This window comes from Andrographis paniculata, unplaced genomic scaffold (genome assembly GCF_009805555.1).
Source record: "Andrographis paniculata isolate CXL003 unplaced genomic scaffold, ASM980555v1 Contig80END, whole genome shotgun sequence".
NCBI lineage: Eukaryota > Viridiplantae > Streptophyta > Magnoliopsida > Lamiales > Acanthaceae > Andrographis > Andrographis paniculata.
The window spans coordinates 848,487-861,287 of record NW_026137618.1 but is presented as its reverse complement, the minus strand read 5'-3'; the positions used below and the strand labels follow the sequence as shown (position 1 = coordinate 861,287).

The following is a 12,801-nucleotide window of genomic DNA, read 5'->3' as shown; positions in this document are numbered from 1 at the left end:
TTAAACCAAGATCTAATTGAACTCTGATAGGATTACGGAACCCTATTTTGCAGGATTCTTCAAAGAGCACTAATTATGATCAAGAATCCTTCAAATCAATGGTAAAACTTGGGTGGTCCAAACCAAAGAGAACAGCTCCTCCACATTCAAACAATGTACAGAAAACCTTCAAGAAATCTTATAATAATACTCCAGCAGACAATTTATGACAAAAGCAAGCAGCAATTAAAAATATATATATATAAAATCAATTATTGTACATAATGATATGACAATGAATGCAACTGCAAAAATGCTACAAGACAAGAACAATGATAGCAAAAGAATGGCCAGGTTAAAATTCATGAAACAATGTTTACTTCTAGCCAAAGAGTTCTTCAAAATTACAAAGAAAATTAGATTATATTCTCATGCCATTCACTCATATATATTACGCTTTGTTGCGTCTTATTTAGGTCCTCATCTTCGTCGGAACCCTCTCTATTTATATTTTCAACTTTGTTTTCACTCCCATTCATCAAAGTTTTATCTATAATATTAAAATATCATATGTTATTACCTATACTAAAGCATAAAAGTGATGACTTTTTCAAACGTGCAGTATATATTTTGTCCAGTATATATTTTGTCGATGAAATAAACAAAGCATAAAAGTGATCAATGAGTATATGTGGATGATTTTTTTTATAATTTTCCTGGTTAAAATCTCAACCAATTATAGTAATTTGACATACTGGATATATATAAAAAAAATCATCACAATTGCTTGTCAATTATAAATAATACTAATAGATATTACTGAAATAAATTTATGACATATGGAATTAGATTCTTCGATACAGATGATGCTTTCACACATGACAGGTTTTGCTACAGTCTCTCTGATCTCATATAAAACAAGAGGGGTACAGTCGGAATCCCATACCTCCAAGAAGAAGAAATTTGGTTTCAGAAAAAAAAAAAAAAAAGAATAACGACAGTAAAAACAACAAAACTGGTAGAAATGGCTGGGCGGAAACAGGTGTCGCTCTCAGCCACCACTGAGTCCAAGCGCAATGAAAATTTTCCGGTCAAATATACGAGGCAGAATTCACGACGTAAACCTAAAAAGATGAAGCACCTTGACAAATTAGTTCTACCTCAGGTTGAGATTAGGGAAACACAAGAAAAGTTCAGTAATCACCAGTGTGGCCTAGATTCGAATGGCGAAAAGGCCTGTGGCAAGAGAAAAACAAGCACAACTATCGCGGTAGATTGTGGATCTGATGATGATGCTGTGACTCAGGTATTATTTTTTCAAACTACCCTTTTTGTCAATTCGAATCCAATTTCATTACTAATCTGAAATTTTCATTTTTGAGAGGATATTTGAGAGATTACTATATAAGGTCACCAAAATATATATAAGAATTGTTTAATAATATTTTAACAAAGTGATATGATATATGTTATTTTTATTTTTTTTAGTGATAACTTGTTGGATGATGTGAGATTAGAAAAGAAGAATCTATTTTTCCCTTGAGTAGTTATTTTGTGAAATCAAAGTACTTCTTACATATATTAAGAGAAATTTTATTTGTTTTCTTCTTGTTGCAATAATAGCTTCTTCTGTTTCTTTTTCCTTTTTCCTCTTTCCCCTTTTCTTATTAAAAGATTCAATTGTAGCAAAATACATGTTTTCTTTCTTTTTATTAAACTATTTGTAATTTATTTGTTTTTAATTTCTTGGGTGTTTAAATGTGTAGCCATCACATTATTCGACCTTTCATCAACATATGTGTGTTTACGTACGGACATATATTAATTGATCTATTGATTGCTTTGTTCGAGATGTGTTAAGAAGGGATCCAAGTTTCGAACCTAGTACCAATTTGTTTTAAGTGGAGAGGCCTTTCACCCTTGCACGTGACGGGCGCATTGGTGGACTTCCGTTTGTATATAAATAAATAAATGATACATATCCTTAACAATTTAAGCTAATAGGTGAAACGGTAATTCCTGATCATTTAACAAGATGAATATACTATCAACATTTTCTGTGCACGGAAGAAGAATGAGAAGAAGCAAAAAAAAGTGCTTGTCATAGAAGAGACAACAAAACAAGATAGTGGTAATCAAGATCATACTTTGGATCTACAGAGTTCTATATCTATTATGTATTTATTTATATTATATATGTGATTTGGTGGTGGGATTCAATAGCACTAATTTGATCAATATACATACATATATATATTAAGGGGCCGGAACATCAAGAACTGAATCAGAGTGTTGTGCGACATCGACACCTTTGCCCGATAAGAAGTTGTTAGCTGCTATTTTTATCAAGCTGCAAGAGTATGTGTTTTTACATTAGTTGTACATTCTGTTTCTCTGTATTTTTATTGGACGAGGCATGTATTTATAAATATTTTTTCATTTGTTGCAGAAAGGATGCTTACAGGGTATTTTCTAATTCCGTGGACGTCTTACAAGTTGGTTCCTTGCACATGCTCTGGGCTGACATTATATGCTTGAATGTATATACCATTACGTGGTAGTTTGATTCTGACGATGATGTTTTATTGCAGCTTCCTGATTATTACGATGTGGTAAAGCAGCCGATAGACTTTGCAACTATTCGGAAGAAGCTAAGGAAAACTGTTACAAGTGTTTGGAGGACTTGGAGGTTAATTGGTTCTGCAGATTAATTAATAACTGTGGAGCTGCTATTATAACTAATAATGGTACTATTATTATTTTCATTTTTCCTTTGATTATTTTGTTTTGTGTTTTCAGGCTGACAATCAGTTGCTATGTTGCAATGCAATATTGTACAAATAAGCTTATACTGTCTACCATAAGCAGGTTTGTAGACTCTCCTATGGATTAGTATTTAGGGTTTGTATTATGTGGTTGATACGGCATTTCCATTTCTTTTGTTACTTTTGTGTAATGCTGTGAATAATAATGGAATGAATGTATGTAGGCCCTTGCCATACAAAAGCTAGCCGCAGAAGAGTTTGGAAGATTTAAAGATCATGAGGGCAAAGACAAAGTAAAGGAGAAGGAGAAGGAGAAGGATATATTTAACCAGTGTAGTTAGGACGAAATATTTTAGTAGTTGTAATAATTACAAAGAAATTACGATAAAAAAAATAAAATACAAATTTTGACCGGATAAAAAACTATTTGTCATGTACAATTTGTAACTAAAAGAAAAATTTTCCACAATATATTTTTGCGGTAGCTGAATCCGTGGCAAAACCCACTTTTTTTTTTTTTTTTTTTTTTTTGTAGTGTTGTAAACAAGATTATTTAGTTATCTTATCTTTCTTTGATTTGCTTGCGTTATTTTTGTTAGCGGGTTAATTTTGACTTTTTTAGTTAGAGCATCAGATACATCAGGGAGGCAATATATTTCATTCGAATATTTGTACTATTTGATTGGATGAAACATTATATTTATATTATTTATATACTACAAGTGTTTTAAAAACGTAATCTTAAATATTAAAAATACAGTTTATAACTATACAGAATGAAGTTAATTATTGGCAATATCTAATAATTACAGAAAATTGGTTTTAAAATATAGTGAGTATTATATATTATAATTTTTTTTAGAGCAAAATTATTAGTATTTAAAATATGTAAATTGATAAATTATTGTTGTAATATAAATATGGTATTATAGTAAGATTTAAATATATATATATTTCTTTTATCATTCAAAAATATAATACTTCATATTCAACAATCTATTTTCCCTCTTTATCTTTCTAATTTTGTCCAAATATACTTTGATATAAAAATTTCATTAAAAATATATACAATTTGATATATATATATATGCACATATTATATATAATTTTTAATAATGTAAAAACAATAAGTTAAACTATTTGTGTATAAAAGTAGGAATGATAGGTAAATTCTAGTAATTATAAAAAAATAAATAAATATAAAATAGAAATAGTTAAAAAATAAAAAAAAAATATAAATAAAATAAACTTAGTAAAAATTTCATAAAAGAAAGAGTATATGTATATATTAATATATACAGTAGATTAGATTGTAATACATTATCTAAAAAAATGAAACCATATTGGATGGTATAAAGAAAAATATAAAAATAATATATATTACATGTTAGAAGGATTTATCTGGTATTGTAAAAAGCCTGTACAAGTAGCGTTTCTCATTCTTTCCCCTCCTTCCCTTTTCCTACCTCTGCCTGCATTGCTTTCGAAGTTGATTTATATTTTGCCTTTTCCATCTTTGGTTGATTAACTTGATTTATATTGAATGGGATCGATAGACGATAGAGGGAGATCACATATTTGATTCACTTGATTTACAATGTGGCAGGATTTGACTGGGATTGCGACCGAATTGTGGATGGTGGCAAGAATATTTTTCATTTATCTGAGTGCACAAAAATTAGGTTTGGGAGTAAATCTACATCTGCAGACACTTTTAGAGTACATCTTTCTACTTGCTTAATCATTATTATTTTTAATAGTTTATATCAAATAATCATCTTCCAGGGTATTGAAATTGTGATCGACGTTGTTGTGGTTCTCTTGAAAGGGGAATCCACACTCGGAATTACACTGAAATGCACAAGAACAACAACGGTTAAAGAAGTATGCAAGGCAGGTAGTTCATCCATCTATCCATTTGTTTATAAGTGATTTGGTTTGTTATGGTGTTTTTTTTGTTCCTATAGAGTGATATGACAATGAATGCAGACACCAAAATGCTACAAGGCAAGTACAATGATAGAAAAAGAGTGGCCAGGTTAAAATTCATGAAATAATCTTACTTCTAGCCAAGGAGTTCTTCAAAACTACAAAGAAAATTATATTATATTCTCATGGCATTCACTCATTTATTTCACTTTGTTGTCTTATTAAGGTCCTCATCTCTGTTAGAATTCTCTGGGCATGACCAAAATGGTACTGAGATTGCGGCAATACAACGCTGCTCATCTCAACCCAAACAAGGGAAGCTGATGAGAAAGTATAGATTTGTTTATTTATATTTTCAATTTTGTTTTCACTTCCATTCATTAAAGTTTTATCTCTAATATTAAAAAAAAAATCATATATTATTACCTATTCTTTAAAAAAAAAAAAGAAAATAAAATGTGAGACTTAAACATTTATCTTTCATTGGAGTTCAAGGTTTAGGGTTTGGAATATGTGGTTGATATTGCATTTTCTATTTTATTTTGTAAACTTGTACAATGCTATGAATAATAATCGAATGATGGTATTTAGGGGCTTGCCATCCAAATCTTGCCAATGAAGAGTTTGGAAAACTTAAAAATGTTGAGGGTAAAGATGAAATATTGGAGAAGGATAATGATAAGGAGAAGGAGAAGGCTCAAGAAGTCGAATTGCAGTTGTCTAATAGTTGGAACCGAGAATAGTTGGAACCAAGAATCATCCTACTCTTACCGCAAAGAACAATCTGAAAGCTCCTCCCATACAATGTCTAATAGTTGGAACCAAGAATTCCTAGGTATGTCAGAGTAATATTATATTGATACTTCTAAATTTGACATTTTCTCGTCAAGTGTACATCAATTAGGCTAATGTGGCTTGCTTTTTACTTCAAGTTTCCGTTGTAAGGGCAGATGTTAAAGGTAGATTAATTTTTTAAGGAATCTGAAAATTACTATTTTATTCCAGCCTATAGCTCAAATCTTATCTCAATCCCCCCTTTCTCCTCTATCTTAAAACATATATATATATATATTAATATCATATCTTCCATTCCCAATCCTCCTTTATCAATTTTATTCATAACCTACTCCCCCGGATTATCTCCTCATCAATGGTTTGTATTAAATTAGGAGTTTAATAGTAATTTTTAATTTTCCTAATTTACATAACTACTTCAAACCTCACTCTCCTTCTTCTTTGACGCAGCATTAGCTAGAAACACAAATGCGTCCCTTCCAACAAAATTAATGGGTGATATCAACGGAAATGAACAAAATGAATTATCCATTACTCCAACCCAATAGCAAGCAATAGAGACATTGGAGATATTGCAATTTCGGATGCTCCAGCGTCTTCGCCAATACCAGACATAGCGGAACTGGAAATCACTCAATGGCCTAAGTTACTTCTGGGCAGTTGATTTGACACCGACAACACCTTCTACGATTTATTTGATACTGGATTATGACATCTTTAGTCAAATTTGGACAATAGTTTATATAATTGTATTAGTATAATTGTTTTCATTGTTTTTCGGGATTTAGATATTAACGAAGCTATCAGAATCCCCGTCCGGAGTGATAAGAATTTCGTAAATATGTATTAGCAATTAAAATTTCTTACAAACGTATTTTTTAAGAGAATATTTACGTAATGTTTTCTATAATAAAAAAATTTAAAGTTGTCCCAAGACAATTTTTTTTTTGTTTTTGTTTAGAATGTTTGCATAGTTATTCAATATTATGGATTTCCACAAGTTAAAATGGTTCTGGTGATGTTTCAATATTTCCCTTTAACGACTATTAATATGTTGAGTGACTAATATAAAAATGCTATTTGCATATATGGAAAATGTTGTTCCAATAGTTAAGGTATGATGTAATATAAATTTGACATAAAATTATGATCCAAGAATATGAACGTGCTACTTAAATTCTATATCTATATATACAATCCCTGAAATTATGCACAAGAATCATTGTCCAAATTATTATATAAAACAAGTTACATATCTACCCATGTACACAATTTCATCCATTAATCTTTCCAGGACAATGAAAAGTTCAGGACCTTCTTGAAATATGCAACCAGAACCATACCCAGACCCATATATATATCTAAGGTAGAAAGTAATGTAGTGTATTTAATTTTTTTTATTTTTTTATTGAATATCCATATGTAATACATGTATACATTTGTTAATATAAATAAGATTATGAATGTATATACATAATGTAAAAAACAAATAGGTCACAATCAATTTACTTTGATTAATTACTGAAATGATGAATTTTCTTAATTAAGCTTGTGAATTCTTCTCATATGCAAAGAGTTTTGGTTATATTCTTATTAATTTTAAAATTTAAAACTATGACTAGAATATAGAATTTTTTTTTGCATAATATGACTGTATATTAATTTTTGAACAATTTTAACTTTGAATAAAATCACGAAATATGTGGGCTCCACAATGCTTTGATAGTGCGATTTGGGTTTTATGGGTGTTAGTTAAAATTTCAGCACTTTTCAGATGTTAGATGTAGCTTTGACATAAATGTAGTATAGTACACTGATAATATTTATTCATGGTTCAATTTCATTTTGGCTAAAATACTAAATATAATTAATAGAAATATTTTTTATTTTTTAAGTAAATCAGAACTATGAAAAATCAAAATTATTATGTATGTTAACGAAGGTTGCTATGAAAACATCAAAATAGTAGAATATTATATAATAATAAAACTTTAATATATAGACTGACACCACATGTCAACAGAAGTCATTTTAATCTTTGTCCTTAACCATGAGCAGTTCCTAGGGTTCCCATCATGAAGTTATCCTAGAATATGCACACTTTACTTTACGCACATTGTGATTTGTGTTCATTTATAAAAATTATTTAAGCCAAAAATGGAATGCAACAAAGATGAAGCCACGAGAGCCAAAGATATGGCTGAACAGGTTGGCTTTGAAGGCTCAATATACACATTGCTAGTGACTGTTGTTGGATTTTTGGGTCCAATATATATCTACACACCAAAACACTAACACACCTATTTTCGGAGCCCAAGTAAATCTTTGGCTCTGTCCCAAGCCCGCAACCGTTGGCTTTGGCCAATGATACAAGCCCGTGACACGCTCTCATGACCCATGCCCCGTCTCTCTTTCCTTGATCCGCGATAGCCGCTCCGACCTGATTCTAGGATCCACATCTTTTTTATTAAACAACCCATGGTAATATTAGTGACAACACATCATTTATATTCATAAAATACAAACACAATACATGAACTAACAACACACGATATAGTCTCCTACAACACATGCAACAGTTCATTTCAGCACATATCAAACACTTGTACAACACACGTGTAATTATAAACAAGCAACACTTGTCAGTATTACAAACATCACATGTTTTTTAAACTTGTGTTTTTTTGTATTTTATGGGTGCTGATTTGCACGGTTCTCACATTATGTTAGAAAGTTGACTCTAACCTACACTTAACATTTTAAGGTGTGATATGATGATTATTGGTTGATTACCCAATTTGAAAATTCTTATAATTAGACCGGATGGTCTTCAAAAGGTGTGAGTGGAATGCAACTAAAGAAGGATTTGTTCAATTGAATAAGTTGGATGTTTTTATTGTTGATTTGAAGTATTGGCGACCAGAGAAAGTTAGCTTTCCAAGCCTTGAAGAACTTCGTCCTTGGCATATCAAATTACAAGAATTCTCTAACGCTATTAACTTTTCTGCGATGCCAAAGCTTAGATTGGAATGGTTCTAGTGACTTACCTAAAGTTGGTCAAACTAGATTAAAGAAGAATGCAAGGAAGTTGGAGAATATAAATCCATTCAAGCTGAGATCCGAGGGTGATACTATAAAAAATTATTGCAACTTATACCATTTATTATTCTTAGCGGTCTTTCTCTTTAGTTTCATTTGAAATTTAAATTGAGTAATTTAGGTGTTGAATGTTTCCAAGAACTGGATTAGTGGTGTTTGGCACAAATTTAGTGTCTACCTTAGTGTGTTTTTCATATAATTGGTAGGCGTGTGTGTTAAGGGAATATATCCTTCTATAATAAAAATATTGTGTGCATAATAAAAATATTGGTTACTGTGTTTATTTCATGGTATCAGAGCCATTCGGTTACAAATTGCGTGTGTGAAACATATTTGCACAACCTGTAGCAATAGAGATTTCAAACAATTGAGGCACTAATTACGTAGTGGAGAAGGTTGTAGGTACCAACTATCAGTATTGGAGGATGTGTATGGAGGCATATGTTCAAGGCCCGGACTTGTGGGAATGGATCTCTGAAAAAAATACCGAAATTCGTACTGATACTTCTGATAATGTAGAACACGACGAAAGTGGAAGATAAAATGTGGAAAAACTCTGTTTGCTTTGAGGTCATCCATCAGTGAGGATTTTATTGACCAGGTTTGTGAGTCAATTCTTTGAAGGAAATTTGGGAATCACTCGAAAGGCAATTTACCAAAAAGAACACAATGAGGTTGTAGTTGTTAAGGAATGAATTGTCTATTTTGAAACAAGGAGGTATGTCTATGTCATAATACTTTGTACAAGTACGAAGTATTTGTTCGGAAATTTCAGATAGTGATCAACAAGAGAGAATAAGTTTTGGACATTTACTTCATTATCTCATTCATGGATTAAGAAAAGAATATAGGCCTTTCATTACCTCCATTCAAGGATGGCCAAGAAAACCTCCATTGAAGAATTGAAGAATTTACTTTCCAATCAAGAAGCTCTTGCAAAGCAAGTCTCAAAAGGCGTTAAAAGTGATCCTGTCTTATTTTCCAAAGAGAAGACACACAAAAGGACTCTCTTCAATATGAAAATAAAGAAGAAGAGTCAAGTACAGAAAAGGTCGAAATTATTTTAGAGAAGAAACAAATAGAATGTTGGAGCTGTGGGAAACTCAAGCATATTCTGAAGAATTGTCGCATCAAACTCAAGCATATTTGAAATATTTGCGTGAATGATGGATTAAATTACTGGCTCTTCTGATGAATTCTTTGTTTACAAAGCCAGAAATCCACACACGTGCAGAAAATATAGTCAGTTAATATTCCTCTTACAAAAATTACAACTTTGGCTATGAACTAACTAAAGAGTATCATCGAATTGAATCATGCATCTAGAATTCTGGAAATGTTCTCAAGGTTTCAAGGTTGTTGATCCTACGTCAATGGATAGAGTGATAAGTACACCACGATTCTACGTCAATTTTGCTGCCATGGATACAACCATCTTGGATGATATAGAATATCCCATATTAAGTGTAAAATACAATGGGGGAAAAGTACAAGAATCCACCTAGCACCCTGTATCTGATCACGAGTACACTTCCAGCTTTAATAATCAAATAATAACACGTGTATCTATATATATTTATATATATGGGACTTCTAAAATTAATTAATTGATTATACCTCCAACTGTGGAAGTAGTAGCTGGACGCAGTGGAGGAGGGGGTGGGCCATTGAAGTTTCTCATTATCCCTTCTTCATTCTGACACAATATATAAATTTACATTGAGATCAATCACTATATACATTAATTAACGGGTATGAAATATGGTTTGCTCACTACTCACCATAAGTTTAGTAGAAATATAACACGGTTTGTTATAATTATCATTATTGCACCTCTGTGAAGATCCTTCTTTCGCAGAGTTGTTGTTGCCACCTGAAATATCGAAAGAAGTCAAGACATAATCGTGCACTGTGTACTAAAAAATTCTTAAAAAGATAAAATCATTCTGCACTCGAAAGAGAAATATATATGTCATGTTAGCATATGTACATGTATGTACCTTGCCTTTCCGGAGTGTCTTCGTCTTCGTTTTTGTTTTCGTCTTTGTTGTTGCATTCAGCCGGTCGATTAGTGACTGTCTAGGCGGCATAAATGAAGTGTGTGTCCAAAGTCACCATCATCAAAGCAATCATAGTAAGGCTTTCAACATGGTTGTATGGTCATCAAAATAACAAATGCTGTAAATAGAGTTTAATATTAGGCAACAAATACTGTTCCTGCAGGGGGACATTCTCCTTCAGCAGCGGCGGTGGTTGGCTGTTCCTGTCATCTTTTCTCATAGCTCTCAGATCGACAATGGCTTCCTCCCTGAAGCTCCGGCTAGCATCTTGTGGCTCTGATCTCCTCCAGAACACGTGGCCGCCTCGCCTTCCTTTTTCTCCGGCAGAAATGTCTTCGCTTGGACTTTTAGTGTACCGCCCAACAAAGCCAAATTGACAAAACTCTTTATGGAAATCATTTGAAAAAACATTGCAATTTTGGTACTGAAAAACCAATGGGAGGAGGCGCCACTTATACTGAAAAGGAGAGAACACAGTGAAGAACAGTCCCAACGAGTAATTGCCCAAGGGCAACAAAGAGAAATATTCTTCCAAAGAGATTTTGAGTTCAACCCCGTCAATCCCATCATTTGGATATGTAGATTGACTTTATTTTGATTTTATATTACTTCTTGGTTCCTTTATGTGATTTATAATTTTAATGTTTAATAATATTTTATTTGGTTGGGAATTGTGGCCGGATATTTCAATTAGATTAAAGATGTAATTGCATTTTAATTTGGTTCAAGTAGCCACTAGTGGTTATATTGCATGGTTGGGAATGGTTATATTGCATGTTTAATAACCATTCCGCATAGATAATTGTTAAATTGAATTAGACTCTTCTAGTTTGCAAGAAGGTTTGACTTGTAAATTAGTTGTTGCATAACTAGTGTTTTAGTTTACTTAGGGAAACAATTGACGGCATACTTAGACTCTCGAGAAATTAAGAAAGAGTTGTTATTAGGCGCGTTTTGATAACTACAACTAATTGACAACATTCTAGCCGTGCAATAAATATTCCTACTTTCTAAGCGACGAATCATAGTATGGTAAATAGTGTCGTCTCCACAGGGATCGGTTGATTTATTTCTTTTATTCACTATGATCAAATTAAGAAGGGGTTTTCGGAGTTTAAATCTAATCCTAAACAAAATAGAAGTACAATAAAAACAAATCAAGAAAATAAAATAAATCAAGAACTTCAAATAAAAACCCCTAGCCCAATGATTGATTTCAGAAGTGAACGGTTTCACATATTTTATTCTATTTAATCTTTTGATAAATTGGTTATAGAAGCCGACCTGTGCCTAACTTCCAGCTTTTTTCCTTACTTAATCACCATCATTAATTAATTGCCTAATTGAAGAAAAAAATCTGGGTATCGCATTAAGTTCTAGAAAAGCCCAACCATGATATGCTAATTCCTATGCAGGATTATCGCAATCATATCATAAATTACCAAGATGGTTCGTAAGCATTTTATTGTCACTCAATCAAATAATCACACAGTTACGGATACAATCATTCAATTGACTATGGATTACAAACTCAACCTAAATATGCGGCCATGACCATGAAGTTTAAAAATTTAGCTACTCAAAAAGAAAAACAAAAGAAGAAAGAAAACAAGATAGGAATTCATTTGGATGAAGTTCTTCTCTGTCGGGATCCTGTCAGTTTGTCGTCTCCTCCAGGAACGCGGTGTCACGGCGCTCTCCTCCAAAAAATGTTCTTCACTCTATGCTCTCCACGTCCAGATCTGCCTAGGGTCGCCTTCTCCTCTTGTTTTAGATGTTTTTGGATCCCTTCTTGAATCTGCCCATATCTTTCTTGTTTTGCTTTATCGGTAAAGGAAGTTGTTAGAAATAATTCTCAGATAAAATATGTCAGTGGAAGCGAATACGGTAATTAAACAAATCTGCAATTATTGCTAAAATTAGCAAGATCTTGCCAAACCCTGACCCTAGGAAATTGTTGCCAAATGTATTCTAATTTTCTGATCTAAGAGTATTTATAACTAAACCACATCTCAAATATGGCCACAATTTAGGGTTAAATATCAAAATTAAATATGATTAAGTAATTAATTAATTAAACCAAGAGAAGTTAGCTTGGATGGAAAACTTCCCCACGTATTTAGGGTCTTCTAGATATGGTGGATTGATTGAAGATATATTAAGGGTATTTCGGT

The 12,801-nt window shown here is 32.1% G+C and overlaps 1 long non-coding RNA gene across 2 annotated transcripts; it reads left to right on the top strand.

Moving 5' to 3' along the window:
* Positions 1-1,013: 1,013 nt before the first annotated feature.
* Positions 1,014-2,669, top strand: LOC127240935 (uncharacterized). Of its 2 annotated transcripts, XR_007836420.1 has the most exons (5): positions 1,264-1,285; positions 1,984-2,110; positions 2,241-2,337; positions 2,429-2,474; positions 2,571-2,669. It is a non-coding gene; the product is annotated as an uncharacterized LOC127240935 (long non-coding RNA). The 2 variants fall into 2 exon arrangements; XR_007836421.1 differs by lacking the exon at positions 1,984-2,110 and having other exon boundaries at positions 1,014-1,285.
* Positions 2,670-12,801: the final 10,132 nt, after the last annotated feature.